This window comes from Notothenia coriiceps, unplaced genomic scaffold (genome assembly GCF_000735185.1).
Source record: "Notothenia coriiceps isolate Sejong01 unplaced genomic scaffold, NC01 NC01_scaffold00001460, whole genome shotgun sequence".
NCBI classification, from domain to species: domain Eukaryota; kingdom Metazoa; phylum Chordata; class Actinopteri; order Perciformes; family Nototheniidae; genus Notothenia; species Notothenia coriiceps.
Window position 1 is genome coordinate 146,964 of NW_011334161.1, and position 15,205 is coordinate 162,168.

Consider the following 15,205-nt stretch of genomic DNA (forward strand, 5'->3'; position numbering starts at 1 on the left):
GCATGTTCCTTTTTGAAGTCACTTTTATGGGTTGTCAGGAATTTCCCCTTGTACCCTTCTGTTGGAGTCCCCTCTGTTGCTCCTCCCTAGGGAGAGGGTTCCTGCCTGTCTGCACGTTATCTACGGCACACATTTCGGTTTTTCTATTTGCAAAATGTCGCATTCATCTGCCTGTAAAACCTTTACGTACACAGATATTATTCGTTCTACTTAGGGCTTAGGTGCTCCTCCAGTTGTTAGGACACCCTCGGTAGTCCCTTCGTCATACTGCTCTGGGTTCGTCCTGGCGTTTCTGTCCGGGTCGCTGGGCTTCAGGTACTGAATTAGGTCTTGAGTCCTATCTTCCTAGGTCCCGTGTGTCGTTCTCCATAGTCGAAGCTGAGGCCATGTCGTCACGAGTACTTAACCTTGTACGATTAAACTCGTACGACTTTTATTACCTAAAATCGTACGTCATAAGTTAGTAGAGCGAATAACTAAGGTCGAACCGTCATAAATTAGTATTGACCTTTACTTTAGCCGGTTTTTATGTAAAACTTCACTACTACAACCGTAAGTCTAAGGTACATCGCTACACTTATATAAACTGGGACCTAATTGCACCTGTCTACGTTGGTTATCGTTTGGTAATTTCTTTTTTATGGTCTGAATTGTCAACACATGAATCAACCCTGATTTGATTTTATCCCTATACTCATCCATTACCCATCCAAATATGTAAGACGGTGGTGCGAGGAAATTGTTATTCTGTAACGCGAACATCCCTAGGGTAAAGGTATTTAGCGAATGGTTATATATAAAAAAAAAATAGCCATGTTATTACGATATAATTCCTCGTGAATTAATTCATGGGAAAGTAGTTCATCTATTACCGAAATTACCGGTAATTTAGCATTCACAGGTCGATGTTGTCGAGGACAATAAAACGTTGTTTCTGACCTATGTAAAAAAAGGATGCAAGGAGAAAACAGAACGTTCTGTCCAGTTTTTTTCGGGTTCGGGACAAAAAGTCCAAAAAGTCCGAGCTTTTTGTAAGGGTCTTGGTTTACTGGTATAGAGGGAAGAGTTTTCCCAATTTAATATTAGAAAAAGAGGTTTCATTACTATTTGGACACTCAACCTACATTCTTTTCAGTCTTAGTTTATAGTCAACTACAAAAAATAAAATTTCTTTAAGTCTAACTTGTACCATTTTTGACATTTTTATACAACATGAAATATTACTTTTAATTGGAACCTAATACCCATCATACTGATTTTCCGAAATCCTTAGGTTTGTGTTGTATATTATTCATGGACATAGTCTAACTACGTTTTTGTCACTATAAACTGGAAAAATCTGTCTACACGTTTGTTTGGAGGGAAGGACCGGGTAAACCCACCTAAAAGGAAATAGAGACCGGGGAAGCGAGCTAAACTGGACACCTGTAGAGAAAGGACTGGAATTTCGATTATCTGTAGCGTCCCTTTAGGCAGGGTGTGTATGTGAGTTACAATTTTTTTTTTTCCACCGCAGGAATTGGGGCCGGGTAAGTTAGAAAGATGGGTCTACGCATCCTTACCGGCGAGACTATAAACTTTTATAATTGGATGACCTTGAATTGAGTGTCGAGCAAAATTGTACGGTAACTTGTGGTTCAAAACTGGGTCTGGTTTTGTCCATTCGGTACAAGTCGCAAAATTCGATGGACGCGCGGTGTACAAAACTACATGTAAAAACCAAGCTATTGCAGCGCTCAAACTAGAAGGTCACAACTCCACCGTGGCAATTCTAAGACACAGAAATGCTAGTATTTGCACACAACCTACACGTCGATCCTATATCATTATTCCCTCGATCCTCACTAAAGTCACGTCATTATTCATCGTTTAAAAAGCGTAGGCCCCCGATAAGTCTCTCAGTCACTATCGTAACCACAGAAAAAATCTTTTTTACTTTTTCTAGGTCATTTTACTCAAAAAGGGTAATAACCTATTATTTTATAAGATCAAATAATTATAATTTCAAGGAATCTCTGAACAAAGGACGTTTACTGCCGAGCAAGCCGTTGGCTTGGCCCATTGACACCCCGAATCTCACGTGAACAGACTTATGTCTTTGTGATACCAAAATACTAAACCATTCACCCACTACCAGTTCAGTCGTCAACTTATATTTAGAATGTCTATTTCATAAACCCTCTCCGGCTCGGAAATCCTCCTTCACTCTTTGAGTGCGCATAAACTCCCGTCGAGTCGAGAACGATTTAGGGACAAATTGGGGGTATATCTCTAGGGACTCCCAGACTGACCGTTTCTGTCCCCAATTTCTTTAGTAAGTCTGGTCTACTTCTACTACGTACCGAAGCGAGGGAGAGGGACACACATTGACGGAAGTAACAGAGGGGAGAGTCTAAGTGTGTATGGGAATCGTTGTTGTAAATAAAGGAGGCGACGTGAAATCAGGAGGGGTACGTTGCGAACATTCGTGGTAAATAAGAGAGAAGCCGACGGGCAGGTTGAAGAGACAGCATGGCGGAAAGTAGAGAACCATCTGGTACCTTGTCCCGTCTAATTCCTTCTCCTTCTATGAATCGCCCTCGGTAAGAAAGACGGAGAAACACTGTCCTCCCAATGACCAATCACGGTCGTCTCGGGAGGAGGACGCGACTCAAACCAGGTAATCTCTCCTACCGTCTCGTTCACTCCCTTTTCATTCCGGGACTCGGTCCCTTCACAATGTATGATCTATGCGACTATGACCTCTGTGGCCCACATAGCCGTAAGGACATAATTCACCGTAACATTATACAAGGAATATATCAATTTATGTACTTTTCATCCGTTGCAATTATCTACTTAATTTTCGTTTGTTGCAGTTTTTCGTTACATTATTTACTTTTACACGGTCCTTGGGTTAAAGTCTAAACCATATGCATTTTATACGACGTACCGATGTCCTTCTCAAATTCTTTTCCACGTTCACTAGCGTTTTGACAGTTAAACGACCTCGTTAACCTGTAAGCATTGCCCGTTTTACTTATCTCGGGCTCTACTTGTTAATTCACACTCCCGGTATATAGGGTTGTCGCGTATTAAAACGACTTTTTCATTATTCGGGCATAAAATAGCGAAATCTCAAACTAAATCCGAGAAGTTTCCCGTTACTTCTCAGCGTAAAGTTATTTGTCCGGATTTATCAATCACATTTAAGGACAGAGGGTGTCGTATTGTCATACTGATATTCTGCACAAACTGTGCTGTTGTATTTGCTGTATAGTGTCCTTACTGTAAGGTAATTAATATATGTACAGCACTTTGGCTCGACCAAAAATTTGCTATATAAATAAAGCTTGATTTGATTCGATTTACAACTAAACTTCCCGGAGCTTCAAGAGAGGTTATAGACGCTTATACTTTCTAATCATTCATCTCCATTTTATTAAATTATAATGTTCTGAGATTAAGATGAGTTCGTCCAGAGAAAGAAGGAATAAGGAAGGGAAGGTAAGGACAAGACCACCCTCCTCTCTCCTTGTCTGGAAAGTGTTGCTAAGTCGCTGTGAGGACTCCATCAGTGCTACCCAGCAATTAAGATCTCACAGATCAAAGCGGACTAAATGAGCTAATCCTCAGAGAACTCTGCTCTCTTTTCCTCCGTCTATCTCCCTCTTTCCCTCTCTATCTCTCCCTTACCCTGGTAACTTCATCTTGACTCATCGCTCCATGTGCTGACTGTGCTTTGATGCTTGACAGCGGTGGGTCTCCTTAATGTAAAATGGTGAATACATGTGCATTAATGGGTAACACTTTCATATCTTTAATGCCAATTTGCACAGTCTGGAGAGCATGTTTTCAAAGGTTTTAAGACATAATTGGTGATCATGAATCTTTAGCTACTCTATCTGATGCCCACATGCAGCGCAGCTGAGCGCACAAGCCTAACATCGTCTCATGAGGAAATTATTTTACAACACTTGATAACAAGTTATATACATACTATATGCCTGCATTAAACGTATGGCGCAACAAGCCCCTTCTGAGTGGGGTGATTGGAACCAGCGCTGGCTTGAAAGCGACTGCTCTGAGGTCAATAGTGGTTCAAAGGAGCGTGACGGCGCTAGCTGCTTAGCAGCTCGGCCATTATCATAGAAAAAGCAGAGCATCTGCCTGTGACTCCTGAGGACAGGTTTAACGAGGTGGTGCTGCTCAGCATGGGGGGCTTTTTGGCAGGGCCTGTCTGTCTCTCCCCCCTCCTGCTTCTTCTCTCTCCCACCTCTGTCTCCCCCTTTTTTTCTCCAGTCCCTTTCCTCCAGGTTTGTGCTGCCTCTTTCCATCAGGGAACCATTGTTTCATGGCGGCTTTCGTTCCCCCTCCTTTACATGTATTTCTCCCCACTGTAACTTGAATCTCTTTGTTTTTGTGTGCCAGTTGTCTGCCTCAAACTACCTCCTCGCTGTCCCTTTCAGTGTCTCCGACTGTCTTTCTGTGTCTTTTTTTTCTCTAGCCGCTTTTTTTTGTACCAGTATCTCTTTGTTTAGGGGTTTTCTACCACCAGCACCACTTGTCCCTCTTTTTCTTCCAAACCACAAGACAACACTTAGCTTCAATTAACCAATACCAGCAGAAACTCTGATTTTCAACAAATGTTGAAACATTTAGTTTGAAAAAAAAAAAAAGATTCCAGAATTTTTATAGCAATTTTCAAGCACTAACATTCTATAAAGAGAGGTGTGTCCGACTAATAGAACTGTGTTGTGTCTTATTGCACATGTTATTATTAATGTGTCACCTTTCAGATGTCCGCCTCTCAGAGTGTCAGAACCAGCAGCTGTCAGTTCTCTGCTCACAGCTTGTTTTTTTATCTCCCCAGCAGGTCCATGGTTGGATGCTTCTCTGCGGGCAATAAGAGGACCGACAGGCTCTATTTTCAAAAACCCAGTAGCGCAGCTACATCGCAGTCAGGTGCACCTTGCCAAATGTGTCAGGAACGTGCCAAACACACCTTTGGTAATTTCGTTACCGGACTCTTGGTGCAGCTATAGCACACAGTGCGCAGAAGGTGGGATTAAAGATAAAAAAAATGTATAGGTGGGTGCGTTACAAGCTGTGACAATCACATTTACTATATACTTTCACTTTAATCGCAGAGCTATTCCCGTCGTGACGCACTGACGGTTTGGGAATCTTTTGAAGAGTTTTAATTGGAGGAACATAATTGTTCTCTCGGTCTTGGGACAGAAAGTATTTTTTTAAGCTGAGTTTTACACCGGAACAATCTTTATCACATTATTTTGCTCATCCCAGCCACGCATCTAGCTCTAATATCATACAACATGTGGACCAGTGGATCTGCTGTGTGTAATTGTGGCTCGAGAGTGACATCATTGGGAACAAAACTGACTTGCAACAATAATTGGACACAACCTTTTTTACATTTTCATTTCTGCTGCCTGCCACTCTAATATGGAGGTTATCCTTTTTCACGGAGGAAATAGTCTCTAAGTCTCCTGTAAAGTGCAGCATACTCACATGCATTAAAATACCCAAACCCATATATGTGTGTTGGTCTGCACAAAGGAGATATCCTGACCTCTCTCTGTCAGATGATTGTGGGATAACCAAGTCAACAACAGGGTACACATCATTGTCCTATTTCGTAGCTTTAATGCATTTCTACTACATAGAAGCAACAATTGTATCCCATTTCCTCCACTAATGAGCGCATTCTGTCAGCTGTACCTTGACAACTTCCTCTGTTGCATTTGTTGTGTGTGTTATGGTAGTCAGCTCACTCGTGTCATCCTGCAGCCCCACAGGTCAGGATGCTAGCATTGTGCAGGCTTGCATACATAGATAACAATAGGTGCAGGTAGATTGATGTGTGTCGGTGTGTGTTGCCCTTTACTAAATAATGCCTATAGCTCTTCTTGATGCACAGCATTACAGCTTTTGTATTTTTGCATCTTTAATCAAGTCATTTGTTTTATTCTAGCTTTAACTTAGTGTATTTGTGTCCCTGACTGTTACAAATGTACTGAACAAGAGCCAAAGCTTCGGAGTGCAATCCTGTCAGGCAAACTTAACCTGTCTGGTTCCTCTAGGAATGATACTGCAAAAATACTAATAGTTAAAATAGGCCGAGTATGGGTTTTTGTTTGCAATGTTCTTTGAAACAGGTGATTAGTCTTTTATTATTATACTGGTAATGCATATTATTTTTGTTTTCCCAGGCAGAGGTGTATAAGATGCAACCCAGGGACCAACACAAACCCCAAGTCTTTCTCAGCACGTGAGAAAAGAAGGATAAACCGGTTTCTTTCAAGCTCCAGGAACTCCGGAGCAGACTGTGAATGGTATCTTTTATTTATGGACGGCGTCGGTGTGATACATAAATAATTTCTTCAACAGGGTATCGGGGGCTTGCAGTGCCAATCCCAGCCGTGGCTGATTTGCAATTTAGGTGTGGCACTGAAGGCCAGTAGTGCTGGATTTGGCATTGAGAAAAAATAGACAAGAGCTGTGATCGTGTGTGACACTGAATAGGATTACCATCTGTAGCCGAAGAGCCGATTGCTGCCCTGGATTGTATTAAAATGAGGGGACATCAGATTGGTTTGTGGTCGTGACAAGAAAGCAGATTTTGTTTTATAGCTTGAGCACGGTGCTTCTAAATAGTCCTGCTTAAAGCTGCATTTCAGATACTGATTTTAATTCAATTTTTTGTTGCAATGGTTCAACTGCAATTACAACCTACACAAAGTTTCTGGCATAAGAGCTCAGTGATACAATGATGGTTTCAAATCAAATACGTGACTTGTACCTTTTTATGATGAGAATGTTGTTCTTTTTCACATCTTTCTTGGGCTAATGGATGGAGGCAGAAAGGAGGCATTGCTTCCTGTTAAGTCTGTTCCATGAACTCTGAAAGGGCAGTAGGGAGAAAGTATTTCCATTATGTTCCAGTAGAGGCAGCTTAACTTTCTCTTTGTTCTGTGTATTGATTCTAGTGTATTGTGGCTCTGTGCGCCGAGCCAGTGAACCACCCACCAGCTGTCCTTGCGGTGTCAGCGAAGTGAATAGGAGTTTGATAAAGTCGCAGATGTTATGCTGCTCCCACTCCTCCGTAACTGCCATTCCTGATGTGTTGCTACATACACGGAGTCAATACAATTTCAACCGTTGGAGCTGAACATTGATTAGGATAGGTTGAAGGTCCTATGTTTGTTTGTCTGTTTCACATGTGTGTGTTTCAGGCATTCACATGTGATGTTGAACCTGTACTCTGCACAAAAGCATAATTATTGCCCTTTTTCAATTTATTTCTTAATAACATTTTTGGAAATAGAGCATGATACATACATTTTAACAATAAGTGGATTTCTACCCTGCACTGATTTCCCCTGTGAATCTTTTTGCTTGGAAGTATACCTGTGAAACTGATTTTGCTGATGTGTACAACTGAGTAAGGCTGCAACTCATTGGGAGGCTTGGTCACATCATCAAGTTAAGGGACAACAATTGCAGCTAAACCAATTAATTTGAATGGAATTGCTATGATCAATAAATTCAGTCGTATGCAGAGACAATGTATATCTGGGCAATTTCTTTTTGCATCATATTTGTGCTAATGATCAATAGTATTGACAGTGTTAATGTTTGATTGAATCCAGAGATGGAGAGGAAGCATCTGAGGCATATTGATCTATCCGCTTTTATTGAACCTTCCATTGTCTTCATTTTTATTTGGTTATTGCCTTCATTTTGCATGAATAGATGTATTTTTCTTTTCAAATGGAGGAATTATTTTGCAACAAAAGTTTCCGAAGAAACAAACTAACTCACAAGAAAATTAATAAATTAAGTAAGTAGTGCTGCCGCATAAAGGAAGAGAATGTCTTTGTGGAAACTGCTATTCTTCATATCGAGCCACATCAAACCTTGCACGGCGGTCAAAGACGTTTAGTTGTTAGAAACACAATACTTTACTTGTGAACAGCATAAGGCCCTGCAACCTCTGCTTTATATAGAGATGTATATCTCACGTTGCACGAGCATTACAAATATTTGAATGCTTTCCAAAAATGCTTGCATAGCATCATTTAAATTGTTTGCTGTTAGAAAAGTTAGGCTTTCCTTGCCTGAGCAGCACCAATTTGTGTTTTGAGTTCTACTGCCGGGCATTTCAAAGACTGCCATTGATGATCTGACAATGGACCTTTGAAATCGTAACAAGATGAGTGCTCCAGACATGCTGCTGACCCTCTTCTTTCCTAGATACTGAATACCCCTTGTCTTATGTTAGGTAACTTTCTCCTGGAGCCACCAGTGCTGACAGTGGCAGAATACAAGGACTGCTCGTGTCTAGAAATGTCCTTCTTATACCCCTCCAGAGTCTTAGAAGTGAAAGGAGGAAGGACAAGGCGTCACTGTGACACAGAGCATTAGAGAACAAAGGAGCAAACTAAAAGCTTAGGTCTTTGTGCACTGAATTCTGACCCCTGCTGCCAAATGTAGGTTAAATATGAACGTTTTGTTCAGCTATTAGAAAAGATATGCTTGCATATACACAAGTTGGAGTTTCCACAACTTTTTCTGTCTCTAAATCTGGTGTGGAAGACAAGAGAGTTGCTTTAAATATCCCCACACCAATACTCCAGCAGTTAGCTGGCCGGGTAGAGAGTTATAGCGCTCGTTCTCCCTCTGTGGCTGTGAATGTTGGTATTGGCAGTGGGTTGCACTTGCTCTCAAGGCACAATAATGGTCTCAGTCCAGTTGTTCATCAACCTTTTCTGCCATCATTTGCATTAAAGTGCTAGAGACTTGGATTTAACCTTAAAACTTTTTGTGCTAATGGCTAAATACAGCCCAAAGCCAGGAGCAAGTGTCATAAAACACCAATTTTATTGCACTAACATGCCATAAAGGTAATTGTCTTTCACACACACACACTCTTAAACACACTGCTCTACAGCTTAGTTTCCTCCAACGCCGGTCACCACAAAGCCTCAAGAGTGCCACTTCACATTCTGCAGAGCCAGTTTAGAGACAGAAACCTTGAATAATACTATTAAATCACAGAAGGCGATATAATTATAATGCTGGATTGATGTGATGCTGTTACTGTATTTGGGGTATAGTTATTTTTCAATTTATAGTCACATCCACGAGCTTGAAAGTGCAAATTGACCTTTGGCCGAGCGCTCGTCCCTCTTTGTAATCGTCATTAAACTTAACAAGCTATCTCTTTTGGCGTGGCACTTATGCAGTTTACATTGACAACCAACACAAATTGACCATTGTAGCAGTTGGTAATTGTTCATTTATAAGCAGGCTTTCCCACTTTTATCAAGTATCTTTTTTTTAACAGCCGAAATTACAACACTTGCTGTTGATCTATCCCCTGTAGCTAGCTAGCTATTTAAACTAACTTTTTTCTAAAGAAACCCTATAAAGGGGATATGATCTTACTGGCTTCCAAAAAGTCCGCATCTTCACCAGTTCATGATCGATGTGGAATACATGAAAAATAATGAAATAGTATTTAGCTTGTGTTGCAATGTAGTTCTACTTTGTCCTGGCGTTTAGCTTACATAATTTGACAAGCAAGACACAGGTTGGATGCTTTACTTTCATATTTTTAAGCAGTATATTTCACTACAAGAGAATAGGCTTTTAGAATAATGACTAACCACATTTGGTAAACATCGGAACTAACACAGTTGGCTAGATTGAGTTCAAACTTGATCAAATAATATCAACAACAGGATGATGGATGTGTGATCTTGAAGACTACTCCGTTAACATTTAGGACTGGCTTCCACATAGTGGTTGTATTATTGTTCAACATTTATATCCCTTGTATCCCTTTTTGGCCTGAGAGCAATTCTAGGTTAGTTCGCGAGTGAGCTGTTCATGCTAATGCTCGTAGTTTATGTTAGAGCAGATAAAAGCAGTGTTTAATGCATTTCTCAAAATGTTGCCCTTGTAATTTGAGTTCTGAGGCTTAAAAAGGTAATTATAGACAATTGTTTTAAACTCAACCCAATGCTCAACACTTCAACATGTTGGCTTGTTGTAGCTAATAATGGTTGCTAACCTATGATTGAACAATATCTGTTTTCGGAATTAATCAAATGCAAAATTCTTCAAGTATGTTTCTGATTTATTTAGGTCAATGGCAATCACTTGGTTGTCCTGCTTTTTGTCTAGCATATTTATGCTGAAAATGAACTTTTCCTTCATCCCCCCAAACATGTGCTAAATAAGTAGCATTCATTGCTCTCTATTTCATTCACATACGACATTCTGTTTCAAGTACCTAATTTTAGTTTCAGGAAGTTGCTTTCCAAGGCAAGAGTCTCTGTCAAAAAATGCATTCTCTTCTCTTTCATCGACAGTGTCATTTAATGAGAGGCACTTACAGTAGTCTCTAACACAATTAAGTGTTTCATGACACCCTCGGTAAGAAAATTAATCTCTCCAAATGAAATTGGTCTCAGTGCTCAGTATGTCACCCAGTGGGATGCAACTTCATTCCTATTCATTGACCCTCCATGACTTAAAGCTCATTTCCTGAACGTGTCGCTTCTCGAGGCTCCCGCAGCAGGATGCAGGCTTTCAACCATACCAGCTCAGAAAGCCTTCCCCTCTTTCCATTTGATTCAAGGATTAGATTTGATTACAGATTTGAGCTGGACAACCTCTGCGAAAGCCGTGCAATCCCCCTTTTTTTTTTTCTTGAAGTCTTGTTACATTTACATAAAGCAGACGGGATTTTGGCTTGAGATTCTTCAGATTTTCCCATGTTTCATGAGCACAACAAGGACGGTTACAACACATTAGAATAACACAAGTGTAGTCAAAGATCTAGGAATTCATTTGTTGACTGATATATTGCTACCATCAACTGTTTCTTCAGTGAATAGGTCCACGATTGGCATTCAAAAATCCTTTAAAATGACATTCACTTTTTGTCATTGGCTTGAACCTATCTACAAACAATACACTGTTTCACTCTACACATCTTGTCTCAAATGTCATGTTCATAACTAATAAAAATGATTACTGTTCAACAACAAGACAAAGACATGTTTTTTCTTTTTCCCTTTGGTGGAAGTGTATTGTGTAAGTGTTTATGTAAACATAGTTTTGACAGCAGTTCTCAAATGAAGAGAACCCATGTGCCACACAAGCAAAGAAATAATACAACCAAACTCTTTGCACACTCATAGTCCACATCTAGGACATGTTGGCAGCAATAGAAAACAAGTAATACATATTTTTGTTTTGCGTAGTCATGAAAATATCTGTTTTATACAAAAATTAAATACAGTTACAGTATGTTACAACTTTTTTTCCCCTTTTACAGGTGAGCTCAAGCATGACTACAAAGCCTCTGAAAAAGAAAAGGAAAAAGTTCTAGATTTGTCAAGGGGCTCGATAATAAGACATGTGCAGCATTTGGCAAAACAACAGACACCCTTCAGCAAAGTAAATTCACCAGTCACTGAAGCACAGGGGGGAGAAGGTGAAGGAAAGGAGGGGAACAGTGAGGAAAGGAGATAGCAAGTCGGGAAGGAGGCTGTGAGGCAAGATGTTTTAAGATGTCCCCGTCCACATTATTATTTTTTAATAACTTCAGATGATACTTAGAAATCATGTGTCTAGTTTTGTACAGTTTGCTCTCAGAGTGTGGGCAGCTCTGTCCCAGTCTTCAGTCTGCCTTAAATAAAGTACCAGCCAATGACATAATCAAAAAGCGAAGGCTCCAGCCGCTTCCTCTGTGACACTATCAGACGGCAGTGACTCCACCTATCCCTTCACATATCCATTTAGCATTCAGTATAACAGATCAGTGCACAAGCTGTTGCACCAGTAACACTGTCACCCATCACTGTGGCCTTGGATGTACAAAAAAAGTTGCTTATATTGTATGCTGAGCACATTGTCCTGTATGTCCTTAAGGTTGAAAGTTCAATCTCAACATGTGGTTTTAGGGTTTTGGTTGAGGATGAGAGGCCGTTCAGGTCTCTCAGCAAAGGGAAACAATCAATAGCGGGAGCACTACGAGGGTAAGCGCGACCTGGCGGATGATGGGGGGATGATGGAAGGAGTCCTGTCCAGACAGTTGGTCGTCACACTCCCCGGGGCCCTGGCAACGAGCTCTCTCACACAGGACGCCGGTGAAGCTGGGGGAACAATGGCACCGCTGATGATGGTGGCAAGTGCCACCGTTCTGACAGCGCAGCATCGAGTTGTCACACACCCGAGCTGCAGAGGCAAAGCAAAAAGGGCAGGGGAGACAGGAAGGGGTGATTAATAGATCACTCAGTGATAGGGCGGCTGAGAACATCAACAGGCAAGTTCACAGGGCACAAGCTGCCTCTTCTTGTCCTGTCTGCATCGCTCTGTGTCCTTAGAGCACAGCTGACACATTAGGGAGGGTGAAGCCAAGGACTTTGTGAAGAAGTATGCAGAGGAGGAGGAGACAGATAACCAGAACACATACTATATGAAAACTAGAATGTAGTCCACAGCCTGTGACAACCCCTTTCCACAAATGATTTGTTATGAAAAAGAAACACAAACAGACATTTTTATGGATTTATGGATATTTTTAGAAGCGCCAAAGGGACTTCAGGGCAAATCCTGGCTCAACAAAAGAGCAAACGAACCATGGCAGTGATGAGGTAAATTAACGATTAGTGAATCCAGGGATGCCAGCCAGAGTATTGTGAAACAGCCCCCCCTGTGTGGGACAGGAGAATTACTTGTTGCTTCCCTGTGGCACAATGAAACCTGAAGAGAGGAGAAGACAAGAGCCTCATCCCAATACCCCTCCTCGACTCCTCTCTTCCCCTCCTCCGGAACTTGACCCGGAAATCGATCAAGACACGCCATTTTGAAGGACGTCCCAATAGCTGAAATGCACACGGAGGAGTCGAGGAGGGGTGCGGGAGGAGACGAAAGAAAGGATACATGCGAGCAGACTACGCGGAAGTGTTTTCACTACTCGCGTATAAAAGCCCCGCCCCCACCTTCACAGCTGGTCGATTTCAACAGAGGAAAACAGAACAAACGTGGAAGATGAGTGGAAAAAGTGTACCACATAAATGTAATAAGTGGCTCACAGCTCCGTGGGAATTATGTGCAATTCATATTCTTAAAGGCTTTCACATTACTATAATTACAGTTTTATTTAAATGTAGGCTACATTTTACACCAAAACGGAACACAAAAGCAGGACCAGGCATCATAGATTGAATTTCCTTGACTAACAAGAGAAAGATTCATTCATTTAAATAAATATTTATAACCAGAAAATGGGCCGGTCCTAAAGGGTTATTTCAGTTAAGGCCCGATGAGAGGGGAAAACACTGTGCCACATGTCATTCATTAACAGACGTCGTTTAAGAGAGTGACGTTTTGAGTGAAACGAGGACATCCCAATTAATACCTGAGGACTCCCTCTGTCCTCCGTTTCGCGTCAACTCTCTCGTGTCCCTTGCTCGTATCTTAACGGAGGCGGGCTAAGAGTTGCAAGGAAGGGACGCGAGCGAGGGAAAAGGAGGAAGTCGAAGGAGCGGGTATTGGGATGAGGCTAAGGGAATGGATACCCTGGCAACACCTCCCCTCTTTTGATATGCAAATAAGCATGTTCAATGATTAAAACAAATTGCTGTTGTTTTCCTTCTGGGTTAACCTTAACAACAAACAATCACATAACTATAAGGATAGTATAATGTAAGTATCTGAGCTGCACTGTTGCTAATTGGCCACCAAACATTTATTTGGTTTTGATATACGATTGAATTAGGACTACATAACCTAAATATATCTCATTTCTAGACAAATAGATCACAAACACAATTATTCCAGGAAGCCTTTCTGCTGGCAGAGGTGAAATCCTGGAAGAGGTAATGTTTGCCAAAGAGATTTCATTGTAATTGGATATCTCTGCTTGCATAAATAGTAATCACATTTTTGGTTTTCAGAATGTGTTCGTGCATTAGAATACACTTTAGAAGAAAAATAGATTGCTCCTGCAAAACTTTAAAAAGAAAAATGGTATTGCATGTAAGTGAATAATATTCCACTTCCCTTCATATACCCTCACACAGACTCCACGCTGTATGTGCTTTAAAATGTGATAATTTCACCTGGGGATAAAGGGGACTTTTATGGGATTGCAATAATTCTGTGATGAATATGTTCTAAATTAACCTCTTTTCTTTCTCCTTCGTTGTCTGCCTCTACTTCCGACAACCCTGAGAAAGGCTAGGTATGTCAAGCCTTGCTTGTGTGAAACAGTTCTTTATGTATCTTAAGACGGATTGATATGATTGCTTTAAGAGCAATTACTCTCTGCCAGTCAGTACTCTCTGTAGGACATGGATTTCTCCTGAATGACCTGTTGAACACTGGTGGCGAAATAATGAGACTGCTAAGAAATCCACTGCTCTTTGATGACATTTCCAATTGATGTAAATTAGCATGTAGTACAAAATGTTAGTTCACAAAACTTGAATCGCTGCGAGGAAGTTCATAAGTTTATAATAACCCAAAATACACACGCTAACTCACTATCAACAGTCATGTCAGTGAAGAATGCTGTTGTTTAGATTCAGGCCAATATTTTACTCATACTGCGATAGCACTAGTAATAAAGCAAAGAAATAGAAAAAACACTTAAAGTGGCTATAAACCATAATTTTATTAAAAGTAAACCAAATGATATACCAAATTGTTATACATAAAAAAATTCTGTGTTTAAACCAGTTCATACATGGCACAGTTATTTTTTGCTGAATCTTCAACTCCCATCAAAATTAATTCTACAATTGTTCCTTGTCCCTGTCTGGAGTGTGAATAATTGATTGCAATACCAACTTAACATTTGATAATATACAGCGTAGTAATTCACCAGACTCATCTTAACTGTCCCAAGTGGCCAAAAATCAGTAATTGCAGGTTTGGATGACCATTTAATTAGTGTACATCTGTAACCAATGGCAAAATTGCGATGTCCATATTTGTCAAGTAAACAATTACAAATGCATAAATATTAAAAAGAGAAGTGTTAATATGTTGTATAATATATTTCTTGAAAGAGGTCCCCTCTATACTAGTACGAGTATAGGGCTTATGACCAAGTCCTGACAGGGACAGACTTATAGTGGAGTCCATTTATGAAAAGTAACACATTTAATAATGCAATAGTGTT

At 40.6% G+C, this 15,205-nt stretch overlaps 2 long non-coding RNA genes across 2 annotated transcripts in view; one reads left to right on the top strand and one right to left on the bottom strand.

The window, feature by feature from the left end:
- LOC104961174 (uncharacterized) overlaps positions 1–7,572 on the top strand; it is a 34,453-nt gene extending 26,881 nt beyond the window's left edge. The window contains exons 2-3 of the long non-coding RNA XR_800069.1: positions 4,853–5,041; positions 6,213–7,572. This is a non-coding gene — a long non-coding RNA (uncharacterized lncRNA). The remainder of the gene's footprint in view (positions 1–4,852; positions 5,042–6,212) is intronic.
- The window catches only part of LOC104961161 (uncharacterized), a 24,363-nt gene that overhangs the window by 4,418 nt on the left and 4,740 nt on the right, over positions 1–15,205 (bottom strand). The window lies entirely within an intron of this gene.